The sequence below is a fragment of the Coenobita brevimanus genome, chromosome 105 (genome assembly GCF_032717465.1).
Source record: "Coenobita brevimanus isolate Jiangsu-jjx chromosome 105, ASM3271746v2, whole genome shotgun sequence".
Classification (NCBI taxonomy): domain Eukaryota; kingdom Metazoa; phylum Arthropoda; class Malacostraca; order Decapoda; family Coenobitidae; genus Coenobita; species Coenobita brevimanus.
In genome coordinates, this window is record NC_137058.1 from 21,207,057 (window position 1) to 21,220,754 (window position 13,698).

Here is a 13,698-nt window from a genome sequence, read left to right on the forward strand (position 1 = left end):
ATATCCAGTCTTTCAAACGCAGTGGGTCCAGGCATCTCGAAATGAACAGATCTTGAATTTGGCTCTTTTTTGTATTGTTTTTGTTTTTTTTCTTGGAAGGAACTGTTTTGCGGGCTCGTAGCCTTTGGTTCCTTCTTCCTCGCATTTAAAAAAAAAATGGAGTACCAGGAGAAAATGATAATGGGAAGCGGCTGAAGGATGTGTGTCAGGAAAGGAGGTTGTGCATTTTTAACTCGTATTTCAAAAACAAAGACGCACATAGATATACAAGGTATAGAGGGAACTGGGATCTTGTTGAAGGGAGCCTGATTGATTACGTGCTCGTAGAGAGGTCGATGCTGAGAATGGTTGCTGATACAAGGGCCGTGAGAGGACGATGCGGAGGTCTGTCAGATCATATGATTGTGGTTTGCATGATCAAGCTGAGAGGAGTGAGGTGGACCACGAGAGAAAGGAGCAGTCAGGGAGAAAGACTGAAGGTCGAGAAGCTGAGAATCAAATAAATGCTAGATGAATACAGGACCAAAGAAAGGTAAAACTTGGAATCAGTGAATTGGAATGAAATGAATCTGGACAGCCTGTGGCATGCACATAGGGATTGCTTAGTTAGAAGTGCTAAAGCCATGTGTGGTGTGGCAAAAGTAAGAACAAAGAGGAAAGGTACGACATGGTGGAATGAAGAGGTTAAGAGAGCACTGGAGGAAAAGAGGAAGAAGTGGCTCGAGTGGTTACAGGACAGGGGTTCAGTTGAAATAAGAACTGAATATACTGAGAGCAAGAAGCACGCAAAGAGAATAGTGAAGAGGAAAAAGAAGGAGGTAAATGATGAGGTAGGAAAAAAAATGAATGCAAATTAATTTGATAATATGAAGTTATACTGGAAAGAGGTGCGGAAATGTAGAAGTGACTGCAGAAAGAAATATGAAAGTGTGAAGGATGTAAGTGGTAGATTATTAACCCGTGGGGATGAAGTAAGGACCAGATGGAAAGAATATTTTGAAAGCCTGATGCATGGGAATAGAGACAGCAGAACGGCTTTAAACATGGTTGGTTTTTAGGGTGTGCACTGTGCAGATAAGGAATGTAATGCCAGGAAACGTGACACTCACACAGGTGATGAACGCTGTGAAGCGGCTGAAATATGAGCAGGCAGCTGGGGTTGATAAGGCGTATGCGGAGATGATTAACTGTAGTGGAGGAAGCGGAATGAGGAGCTTCTTGGAGACATGTAAGAAGGCGTGGATGAGTGAAATTGTGCCAGCAGAGTGGGAAAGGGCTGTGACTGTACCCCTGTACCAAAATAAAGGTGAGTGAATATATATATATATATATATATATATATATATATATATATATATATATATATATATATATATATATATATGCAGTATACATAGAAAATACCCTCCACCTGACGAAGTAAGAGGAGGGTACTATTATCACTGGGATCGACAACAATAGGTGGTGAAGAGATTTCGTTTTGAGACCAGAGATCAGAAAATGTAACTGTAATCATGAAATTTCACATAGCTATGTGTGTAATAGAGAACTGGCGCCTGTTGATAGGCAGAATGCTCTGTCTTAAGAACTTTTCTTTGAAAATAATGGAAAAGTAAAATAAATTTCTCAGTGACCAGTGCGACCTGTGAAAGGAGTCTAATAGGCCCGGTGCATTTTTCTATTAAAACTTTGCAACTATTACACCTAGGATTCAGAAGTTGTACATAATAAATGATAATATGAATATCTAAACATAAACAATGCTAAGGCTGCAACTCTCCATCTGACCAAGCACATAACCCCAACTCCCTGCATATCTGACTAAATGCATAACTTATAAAAATGACAGCGAAGACCATCATCATCACCATCATCATCTCAGCTACCACTACCAGCATCATTATCGTCATCGTCATTAACATCTCAATAAACCATCATCATTACTATCATCATCATCGTACATCTCCACTAACACCGTCATCATCATCATCATCATCTTGACTACCACCACCATATACCATTATCTCAAACCACCACCACCACCACCACCACCACCACCACCACCATCATCATCATCATCATCTCAACACTCATAACCACTATCATGATCATCTACCACCATCACTATCATCATCATCATCATTACCACCACTACCACGAACACTACCATCATCATCATAAATGGTATCGTCGTCATCTCAACTACCACCACCATCATCATAATCATCATCACCATTGCAACTCTGCACTTGACCAAGCAGACACCTCCAACCTCTCTGCACACCTAACAAAGCACACAATGACCCTCAACCCCCCTTGTATAAAACAGACGTTAAAACTTGAAAACTTCAGTAGTTTATCCATGATAAACATAACCAGGTCCCATCAGATTCCCTGAGGAGGGCGAATTGAAATCTCTGATATATATATATATATATATATATATATATATATATATATATATATATATATATATATTCATATTTCCAAAAAAAAAGAAAAACTACTGGAGACACAGCATGCTATCTATCAAAAGGCACCAATTCACTATAAGACACATAATTATGTAAAAATATCATAACTCTACAGATAGTACTTTTTGAGTCTTGCTCCAGAAACGAAAGTTCTATGTCTTTTTACTTCTTCATTATTAACCTGAGGCATCCCGTCGATGTATGGGTACGTTGCAACATTTTGCATTTGCCAGTCCCATCGACGTACTGGTACGTCATGCAATTGCAAGGTTCGTAATTGCACAATTTTTAATTTTTGCACGTGATTTTTCGCACATATACACGGGACACCTTCCTCTGTTCCTCTACAAGATGCCAAGCAGGGACAATGCCTTACACCGCATAACCTCCCCCCCCCCGCATGCCATTGTCTCGGCAATTCACCTGTTACCAGTGACCTGGCCAATAAAGACATTCAGGGCCAGAGTGATTCCCCAATCGATGACAATGTGGAGGACAAAGTTTACAAAGCATTAGAGGAAGAAACAGTCAGAAATGATGATCAGGTAATGTGGCAAAAGAAGGTCAGGTATGGTGATGAGTTAATGAGTGACACAATGCTTATAATGCCTATATTACTGTTTGAAAACCAATATGCTCTCGTACTACATATAAATTCGTACCAAATAAATAAATAAATGCCGTTTATGAGTGGTGTGAAATAGTTACCCTCCCAAAGAACTCGTTTGCTTTGATGCCAGCCTGTTAGAAAACCCAGTCAGGTAAGGAGGTACTGCTACCTGGATTGAGTATTTTAAACCTCGGGTGAGCGATTTCTCTATGAAATTTCGATGTTTCTCACCAAAAGCGGAGGTTTTAGCCAAAAAAAAAAAAAAATCGAAAATACCTCGGGATTGAGGGGTGTCGGAGGTGCGAAATAGCTCGGGACGTGACGGGTTAAAAAAAAATAAAATAAAATACAGCATTCGACCTATCAAAATGCACCAGTTCACTATAAGAGACATAACTATGTGAAATTTCATGACTCTATCATTACTACTTTCTGAGATTTCCTCAGGAAATGAAATCAGCTTCCTTATGCAGTGTGCATTGAAATCTCTGAGATTTTGTCTTAATACTCTCATTATTAAAAAAAAAAAAAAATTAAAACAGCACTGTACGCATCAAAAGGCACAAGTTCACCATAAGACACCTAACTATGTGAAAATTTCATGACTCTATTGTTAATACACTGAGATTTAGAAACCTCAACAACCAGCCAACTGCAGTCACCCAACTCGACGGACAGACGCCAGTGACAACAGTTCCTCCCCTGACTTTGTCAGGTGTACGGTAATTATGTATGAAGTTTCATGACTGTACTTAACATGTAATCATAAAAAATGGCTGCCTAAATGAGAAAAGCACGAGTCATAGTTTCATCAGATCTGCTCATAACTTGAAATTACCATGGATAAATTACTGAAAATTTTAATTTTTAATGTCTCCATGTTATACAGAGGGCGAGGGGGGTGAGTTCCGTTATGCGTTTCGTTAGATGTGCAGGGAGGTGGGGGGTATGTGCTTGGTCAGATGAAGAGCTGCAACAGCTTAGCATTGCCTATGTTTTTACCCATTGTTATCGTCACACAAAATGCATACTTTCATATCTTTCTTGCCCTCCACGTGACAGAGGTAGAGGAGGGTGTTGTTATCACTGCGATCATTATGTGTCCGTCCGTAGAGTTAAATGGCTGAGCGGTAGAGCGGCTGGGGGTTCGGCCTTGCATGGAGATTTCGTATCCAAACTATAACTCAGGGAGTATTCTCTGCAAAGTCATGAATTTTCACATAAATATGTGTCTCATAGTGAACTGGTGCTTTTTGATAGGTAGAATGCTGTGCCTTGTGTAGTTTATTTTTACATAATGGAAAAAAATAAAAAATTCGTTTCTGTGCTAGGGCTCAGGAACTAATAAAGGTATAGGCTTAGCCCTCCAGGAATGTGTTAAAATTCCTCCTGGTGTCTTTTGGTGGTTAAAGTGCAGTGAGATTATATAATGTTATGGAACTGCTAAAATACGTAAAAACTGATTGTCTTGAGGCAATTTTCTTTTAAAACTTTGCAACTAGTACACCTAAGAGGAAGCAAGTGTTCATACTAACTGATTATATGAATATCTAATTATGTATGAATTTCATGACTGTACCTATTATGTAATAAAAAAACACAGGCAATGCCACGCTGTTGCAACCGTCCTTCTGACCAAGCACATACCGCCCAATCTCTTTGCACACCTAACCAAGAGCATAACTGCCCTAACGCCCTTCTACTGGTTGTCCAACGTTGCATACCGTCAGGAGTGGCCTGACAAGAGAGGATACACAAACACATCCATCCGTGATAATCAATGACCTCTCATTCGAAGATACAACATACTTCCTCATATACTCTGCCACCTCAGCTCTGCAGTTTTCACCCTGTTTTAGCAGTGCAACATTAATTGTCATGACAGTATTATCACTAATATTGTTTACATGCTCAGTCATGAAAGATAATCAGTTAACACAAATGAAATATATTAGTTCCTTAACACATAACAGTGGGCAACAGTAAAACGACATTAATAATTTTGCACATAATGTCACAAGTTGTATGCCCTCAATGATTCAAAGTGTGACATGACAGAATGTGTCGGTGTGACAAGGTGAGGAATTTCACGCGATCCTCCAGAATATAAGAAATAAAATGAATGCAAATATTTACCATCAAACACTCAAAGCCTCAATTTTCTGAAAGAAAACTCAAGATGTTGGGGGTGAACACACACGCACACACACACACACACACACACACACACACACACACACACACACACACACACACACACACACACACACACACACACACACACACATGTAGTAACAGGAGCCGAGATGAAGGAATGCAGAACTTTTAAGAGTAAAGCAAGACAAAGGACACCTTTGACTGCCGCATCCACCCCAGCATTATCCAAAGGGGAAAGAAGTAATTATTTACTGGTCAGGTACTTAAACGATAACCTACTGGCTCACAGGCCCTTCCAGTACAGGTAACTGCCCAGTTTTGTGTCCTGCCCCACGTGTGTCATATTTGGCAGCCCGACTGAAGTACACTGTTGACTAGTATTCTTGCACCGTATATTTCTGTGTGTGTGTGTGTGTGTGTGTGTGTGTGTGTGTGTGTGTGTGTGTGTGTGAAATGTAGATAAGGAATTTTTGCTTTTTCCTCCGTCATACTCGTATTTACAACGATTTCGACATGACGGAGGTAGGCTGTCGACTAGCACTCTTGCCCTGTGCATTGTATGTATGTGTGTATGTACTGTATGTATGTATGTATGTATGTATGAGTCTGTATGTATGTATTATACCCACACCCCTCAACTTAGCCCACTAAAGGCGTAGGCCCGATTCTTCAAAACATTGTGAGTCGTGTGGCGCAGTTCGGTACACACATTGAATCTGCACACCGCTTCCTCCATAAGTGTGGCAACTAACAGAAAAGTGAATTAGAATATGAAGCTAATTCTGTTAAACAGGCAGGAACTAAATAGGGACAGGAGGATGGGCAAATTAAGTCAAACAAATCAATGAAACTGAGGTACTGTCTGCAAAGTAAGTAAAATTAGGTGGGAAAAAGAAACCAGAGAAGGAAGAGGAAACTAGAAGAAAACAAAAGGTGTCATACCTAGGATTTGTGAGAGGGAAACAAAAAACCACTGGCGAAGAAGGGAGGGATGATAGAATAGTGTGTGGCCTTTGTGAATGACAGTCGAATTTTCCCTTCCACAACCCTTTCTCCACTCCAGCCATCGAGGGATTGCACCGCACCACTGACCTACATAGCAATAACCTATTATTACTTGTTTTTTTCCTTTTTGGAATGATAGTGAGTTATCGTGGGATACTCTTGGTTATGATATATTGGTCCATGTGAGAAAAAAAAAAAAACTTTGCCTGCAAAACATTCTTTCCAAGAAGAAAGAGTCATATTCGAGATCTATTAATTTCGAGATGCTTGTATACATTACGTTTAAATGACTGGAGGTCGTAGGTAGGGGTAAAAACAGGAGATGGACTCCGAGCAATGACCAGTTATGAGCATGAAAGACTGAGATAGCAGTTAGCATTTGTACGAGAATGTTCAACAGAATAATGTGTGTGTGTGTGTGTGTGTGTGTGTGTGTGTGTGTGTGGGTGGGTGGGTGGGTGGGTTTTTGGTTGTGTGGGTGCGTGCGTGCGTGTGTGTGGGGGGGGATGTATGTGTGTGTGCAACCAGTGTGGACGCTGTGCGCCAGAATTTAAGTTGAAGGCATACTAGATGAGTTATCACAGAAGCAATGTCCACTTTAATAATGCTTGTAAACAGAGAATACTGCAACACTGCGATAAAAAGCCTGTGAGAGGAAAAGATCTTATGAGACGAAGAGTCTTTATCTCCATCTGTATGAGACACCGTGGTTTCAAAAACAACACACACACACAGACACACACACACACACACACACACACACACACACACACACACACACACACACACACACCTTACAATCATGCCATACCCACAGACCTGAGTGAACTTATTATTGGCTGCTGACTGAGTAACGTAAGAGCCATGGGAAGCAGTTAAGAGGCTTGCCGTTATTCCTTTGATAGAACTGCTGACCGACGGAATCATTTGAAAGGGTGGCTGGGTTATTAATGGCAGCGTTGTGGCAGAGTCCTGGAATCTGAGGCCTCCACGTTGGGTGTATGTAGCGATAACTGTGGCTGGCCAGGTGCTGGGGGAAGGGTGACGGAGAGTTAAGGGTCTATGTTTGGTGTGTGTGGAGGTGGCTGTAACTGGCTTGATGCAGGAGGAAGAGCAGGGAAGTGGGTCCATACTGGATGGGTGTGATGGTGATTGTGGCAAGCCTGATAAATTGGGAAGAGTGAGGGGGAGTTTGGGGTCTATGTTTGGTGTATATAGTGGTGATGATTGCGGCTGGCTTGATGCTGATGTGAGGGTTGGGTGAAGGCAGGGGAACAAGGAAGATAGTGTGAAGTTATGGGAAACAATAACGAACGTGATAAGAAGGAATGATAGGAAAATATGTTAAAGACAAAAGAGCCAGGGGAAGGATTAAATGGTAATATTGAGGGGAAAGGGAACAACAGCAACCTAATCGAAAAACAGTTGAAAGAAGAGAGCAATAAAGGATGGAAACGCAGAAGTATAATTGAAAGGGATAGGAAATAAATAGGAAGTAAACTAAGTGGGTGATAGATAACGGTGTCTGAGGAAACGGAGAAAGGAAGCATTCGGGGAAGGTACAGGATGCAAAAAATAAATAGGAAAATAAGTGTGAACAGGAGAGAACAGAAAATGAGTCAAAGCCAAGGAAAGAAAAAGAAAAATAACTTGAAGGAAGGAAGGCAGGGAGGGGAGGAAGAAATGAAGGAAAACACTGGAAGAAAAGGAATAAGAAATAATGAACGAGGGAAAAAAGATCGGTCAGTCAGTACAGGGCAGGGAAAGAAGGAAAAGAAATGTGTATGAGAAAGCGACTTTAGAAAGCAGAGACACCAAATGGGAAAAAGAAAGAAAAGCAATGCGAATTGGAGATAAGGAAAGGGAATGGGCAGGGAAGGGGAAAACACACACACAAAAAAACGGGAAGGCGAATTGGAACCTAGGAAAATGACGAGAAAGAAATAAAACAATTATAGACGGCAAAGAACAAAAAACAGGAAAGGAAAGGAGAAAAAAATGATGAGATAGGCGGGAAATTTGGAGGAGAGAGTTTGGGGAAACGAAAAGGGGGGAAAATATCCAGAAACTGGAACATAAGAGAGGAAAAACGAATGAAAAAAGAAGCTGAATGATAAAAAAAGAAAGAAAGTCGAAAAGAGGAAGCAATGGAGAATTTTAAAGAGGTATAGGCAAGGTAAAAGGCATGTCAGAAAAGGCTCAGGAGAAACGGCTTTGATTCCCCGTTTTCGAGAATGTATATATTCTTGCATTCACCACCAACATCCACCCAACCACATGAACGGCGTGAGAAAGAAGCCACATGGAGGCCCCACCAGTGCAACTGGGTGATGCAGCACACTAACATACCTGACATTATATCAAATATTCCCCAGAAACTAAAATAACCTTTATTAAATGGACCTTGATTTGGCGTACATTATTAATTACAATATATTACTACATTTAACTCTATCGAAATTACTGCTGCCTAACTTCTCAAAGGACATAAGGAGGCTTAAGCAACTTAAGTATATTTTAGAATATCATGTGTAACGTTGTGTAGTCTAAATTATATTAATTAATATAAAACAGTGATTTGAAGCTGTGGAAGCAATGAAGAAAGTCAAAATGGGGAAAGCCCCAGGAATTGATGGAGTGTGTGGTGAAATGCTGAAACATGGGAGAGAGATAGTAGTAGAATGGATGTGGAAGATGTGCAGATTGGCCTGAGAGGAAGGTAAAGTCCCGGATGATTGGAAATCAGGTATAATTATTCCATTGTACAAAGGGAAAAGGGAAAAAGATGTGTGTGGTAATCATAGGGGCATTTGTCTTCTTAGTGTAATAGGAAAAGTATACGATAGAATACTTATTGACAGAGTTAGGGAAATAACAGAGGAATTAGTTGGAGAAGAACAGGGAGACTTTAGGAAGGGAAGAGGTTGTGTAGATCAGATATTCATACTTAGATCTTTAGTGGAAAAGTGTCTAGAGAAGGAAAAGAAGTTGTATATAGCCTTCATGGATTTGGAGAAAGCATATGACAGGATGGATAGACAAGTATTGTGGAAAGTATTAAGAATATATGGAGTAGATGGGAAGTTGTTGAATGCTATGAAGGGTATGTATGAGGGTGTTAAGGCTGCAGTGCGTGTGGATAATGAACTGAGTTTTTCTATCTGAAGGTTGGGTTGAAACAGGGATGTGTCATGTCTCCATGTTTGTTCAGTCTGTATATGGATGGGGTTATAAAAGAGATACAAGGGCCGTTGGAGTGGCCCTAATGAGAGAGGGCAGTGTTTGGAAACTCCCTGTACTGTTGTTTGCTGATGATACCGTGTTGTTAAGTGAAGACGAAAGGGAGCTGCAAGGCTTGGTGGATGAGTTTGGGAGAGTGTGCACGAAACGGAATTTAAAGGTGAATGTAGGGAAGAGTAAAGTTATGATCTTCGAGAGACGTGGAGTAAGTGAATGTACGGTGAGGCTGGATGATGAGGAAATGGAAAATGTGAGTACGTTTAAGTACACGGGTAGTGTGATGAGTAAGGATGGAAGTTTGGAGGGTGAAGTGCTTGAAAGGGTAAACAAGGAAGAAAGGTTGCTGGTTCCTTGAAGGCAGTGATCAGAAACAGAGAAGTGACCAAGGAAGTGAAAAAGGTATTACATGACAGTATTGTGATACCAACTCTGACGTATGGAAATGAAGCTTGGACGTTGTTGGAGGGACACAAGTCAAGAGTGAGAGCAGTGGAAATGAGTTATCTGAGAGGAGCCTGTGGAGTTACATGGAGAGTCAGACTGACAAATGAGGATGTGAGGGAGCGTTGTGGTGTGGATGTGGATGTGATAGGAAGCATTAGGGAAAACACACTGAGGTGGTTTGGCCATGTGGAGAGGATGGAGAGTGAGACACTGACGAGGAGAGTGTATGTGAGTGAGGTGGAGGGGGAGAGAGGGAGGGGAAGGCCAAGGATGAGATGGAGGGATAGTGCGGAGAGGTATATGAGAGAGGGAGGTGTGAATTGGGAGCAGGGCAGTGAAATGGCGGGCGACAGGGCGACGTGGAGGCGATTTGTTTGTAGCCACCCCCTTATAAGGGATTAAGGCGTCTGGCAATAGATAGATGGATTTGAAATGCTAGAAATGAGTATTATGTTTTTTTTATTTTTATGCACTGATCTATCTGGCGTTTAGGTTTACTGCTACTGGTTTCAGGAAATGTAATCCACTACTTCGTATTCGTTTTCTGCATTGTGCTGGACATCGCAATAAACTATTCATTTCAGTGTAATTAAACAGATATGAGGTCCTAGGTCGGATAATGCACCCCGTCAGCTGAAAATAATTATATATTAGTAGTTAGAAAACAAAATCCGTAATGACGCCTAATTCCATAAATGGTTATTTATTTATTTTTTTTCTTTATTAGAACCATGTCTGCCTTTGATGAGTAAAAACGTCCGTGATGATGTAAAATATAATACGTGAAATTCGTCCTTCCTGACAAATTGTTGTCCACATAATTCATAAATCCGTTTAGACGGATGTACAATCGCGCTCATGATTCCCTGAGACACCTGTGGTGGAGGGTGTTTGGCCCGCTGTACTCCTACTGAACGACAGGTAGTTGAGTCAGACTGCCCTACCAACACAGTGAAGCTGAAAATGGAATCGCTTCTTATAAACGAGAGATCATGTCAGAAGAGATGGGTGGGATATAAACAATAATGATGGACAATATCATTGCACATATGGTAATACAGCACGGAATAATTTTACCGAAATAATTCCACCAACTATTGATTACATATTGCTTCAAAGATGAAGAGATATGTTGCGTGGTTTGTTGTCCGCCATTCACCTCCCCAACAATTTGCTACGGACGTGTGATTAATGCATTAGTAATTCTTGATACTGCGGGTTTGCCTATTAGTTATTTAACAACAATAAACGCATTATAGGAATGTATGGATATTTCACAATAACATGGTTGTACGGCCGAGTCCCTTTAAGTCGTCACACTGAGTGGATCACGTAATAACATTTCAGTGCTATATCAGGTTTTCTACCATTGTTATGAGTGATATTTGCACGACAAGTAATGGTATTCGGGGATATTGAGACAATCAATGCAAAGAAAAGATATTTACTGCTTGCACGACAAATAAGAGTATGCGGGAGTACTGAGACAATCAAAACAAAGAAAATATATTAACTTCAGGAATTGGAAACCATTTCTCATTTCATGTAATAACACGAAAGAAATACATAATGGAACGGTAACATGATTACGATAACCCCCACAAATTTCCTACAAAAGGAATAGAAAAAAAAAAAAACTCCCCACACCACACACACATTTTATATATATATATATATATATATATATATATATATATATATATATATATATATATATATATATATATATATATATATAATAGCTGTATTCTTTTTACTCCAGTGTGGGTATATATAAACAGGTAAATGCATTACTTAAATGTCGCACCTTTTACAGCATCAGAGCATTGGTATCTAATATTTCGTCCAGCCTCCCTCTTTCTCAGCGACTGCATTTAACCTATCTGGCGTGGAGGAGACAAGGTTCCGGATCATTTCCGGTCGGCCCCTGCAGAGTTATCGCTGGGCGCGGGCGTGGTTCAGGAGCTGTTCGCTTGTTCTTTCGTGTGTGTGTGTGTGTGTGTGTGTGTGTGTGTGTGTGTGTGTGTATTGTGGTCACCCACCGCTTTGTAGGTTCTTAGATGCTACATCAGCCATGAACTGGAGAGACGAGAGGTTGACCCTCAAAGCCTGCATTATCACTCTTCGTGATAGTGGCTGGTCGATACGGGCTATCGCACGTGAGATGGGCCATCAACCAATACTGATGAAGCGGATTAGGAGAATGGCAGAAAGTGCTAACCTAAACGACTTGCCTAATTTATGTGTGTTTGTTCACCAAAGGAGACCTCGATTAAGCCATATCACCATCCCTCAATAATGTTTTAGTAACAAATGTTGTAACATTAATAGAGAATTACACAGAGTTAAGCATACTCTGGTCCACATTTTATATCTAGAAATACGGCATACAACTGCTGATACCTTATATTAATTGTTGTTCCCACAGAGTAATATTGAAACAACTGTGTAGATCAGGTTCAGCGGGTTAGAATTGTGGACCATAATATGTTATTCAACACCATATTTTTATCTAATGTAACAATACAGGCATGTCCTATGATTAAGACTGTGTATTGTCTTCCACTGTTAGACAGAACAAGAGGACCAAGAGTCACCACACCGGCAAACGATGCTGCTGTTATTGCAGCAGCAGAGGCGTCCCCTCTAACCAACGCAATCGCCTTTAGAGAGAGCTTGCAGCTTAACATTTCCACTATGACTGTGAGACGACGATTACATGACAGAGGAATACACCACCGTATTCTTGCCAGGAAGGAACGCCTGAATGACGAACATAGAGAAGGGAGATTAACCTTTGCTCGGCTGCACTCCGAGGGAAACCTTGATTTATGGTCTCGTGTTATATTCACGGACGAGAAATGCTTCTCTTTCACTTCTCACGGCATTGTTCACTGCTGGAGGAGGAACAACACCCGGTATGATGATAATGAGGTTTACTTCCCAATGTTATTAGTTAAATCCAAATGGGTAATTTTTTTTAGAATAATGCATATTCTACGAACGTGGCACAATAGACTTGGCATCAGTATGTTTTTATTCCTTGCTTGCAGGTATGAACGGGACAACATCTTGGAGGCACGTTCAGGGCGTATTACCTGTAACATCTGGGGCTATGTAACGATACATGGAATGGGCGACATGTTTAACATTGAGGGTCGCTCTACTGCAACAAAATATTTTCAGTTACTTGAGGAACGTTTCCTGCCGTCCTTACAAGAAAAGAATTTCCCATTCCCAGCAGGGCCTATCCTTTTTCATGCACGACAGGTCCCCCGTCCACACCGCTCGAATTGTGCAATGGTGGTTTCAAGAACATGAGTATTCCTATCCCTGCAGTAAATGTCCTTCCTTTGCTTTGATTGACTCACTACCCCTGAATACCATCATTTGTCGTGCAAATATCACTGATAAGAAGGGTAGAACACCTGATACGTGTAACAAATATAGTATTGAAATGTTATTACGTGATCCACTCAGTGTGACGACTTAAAGGGACTCGGCCGTACAACCATGTTATTGTGAAATATCCATACATTCCTATAATGCGTTTATTATTGTTAAAAAACTAATGGGCAAACCCGCAGTATGTAGAGGAATTACTAATGCATTAATCACACGTCCGTAGCAAATTGTTGGGGAGGTGAATGGCGGACAACAAACCACGTAACATATATCTTCATCTTTGAAGCAATATGTAATCAATAGTTGGTGGAATTATTTCGGTAAAATTATTCCGTGCTGTATTACCATATGTGCAATGATATT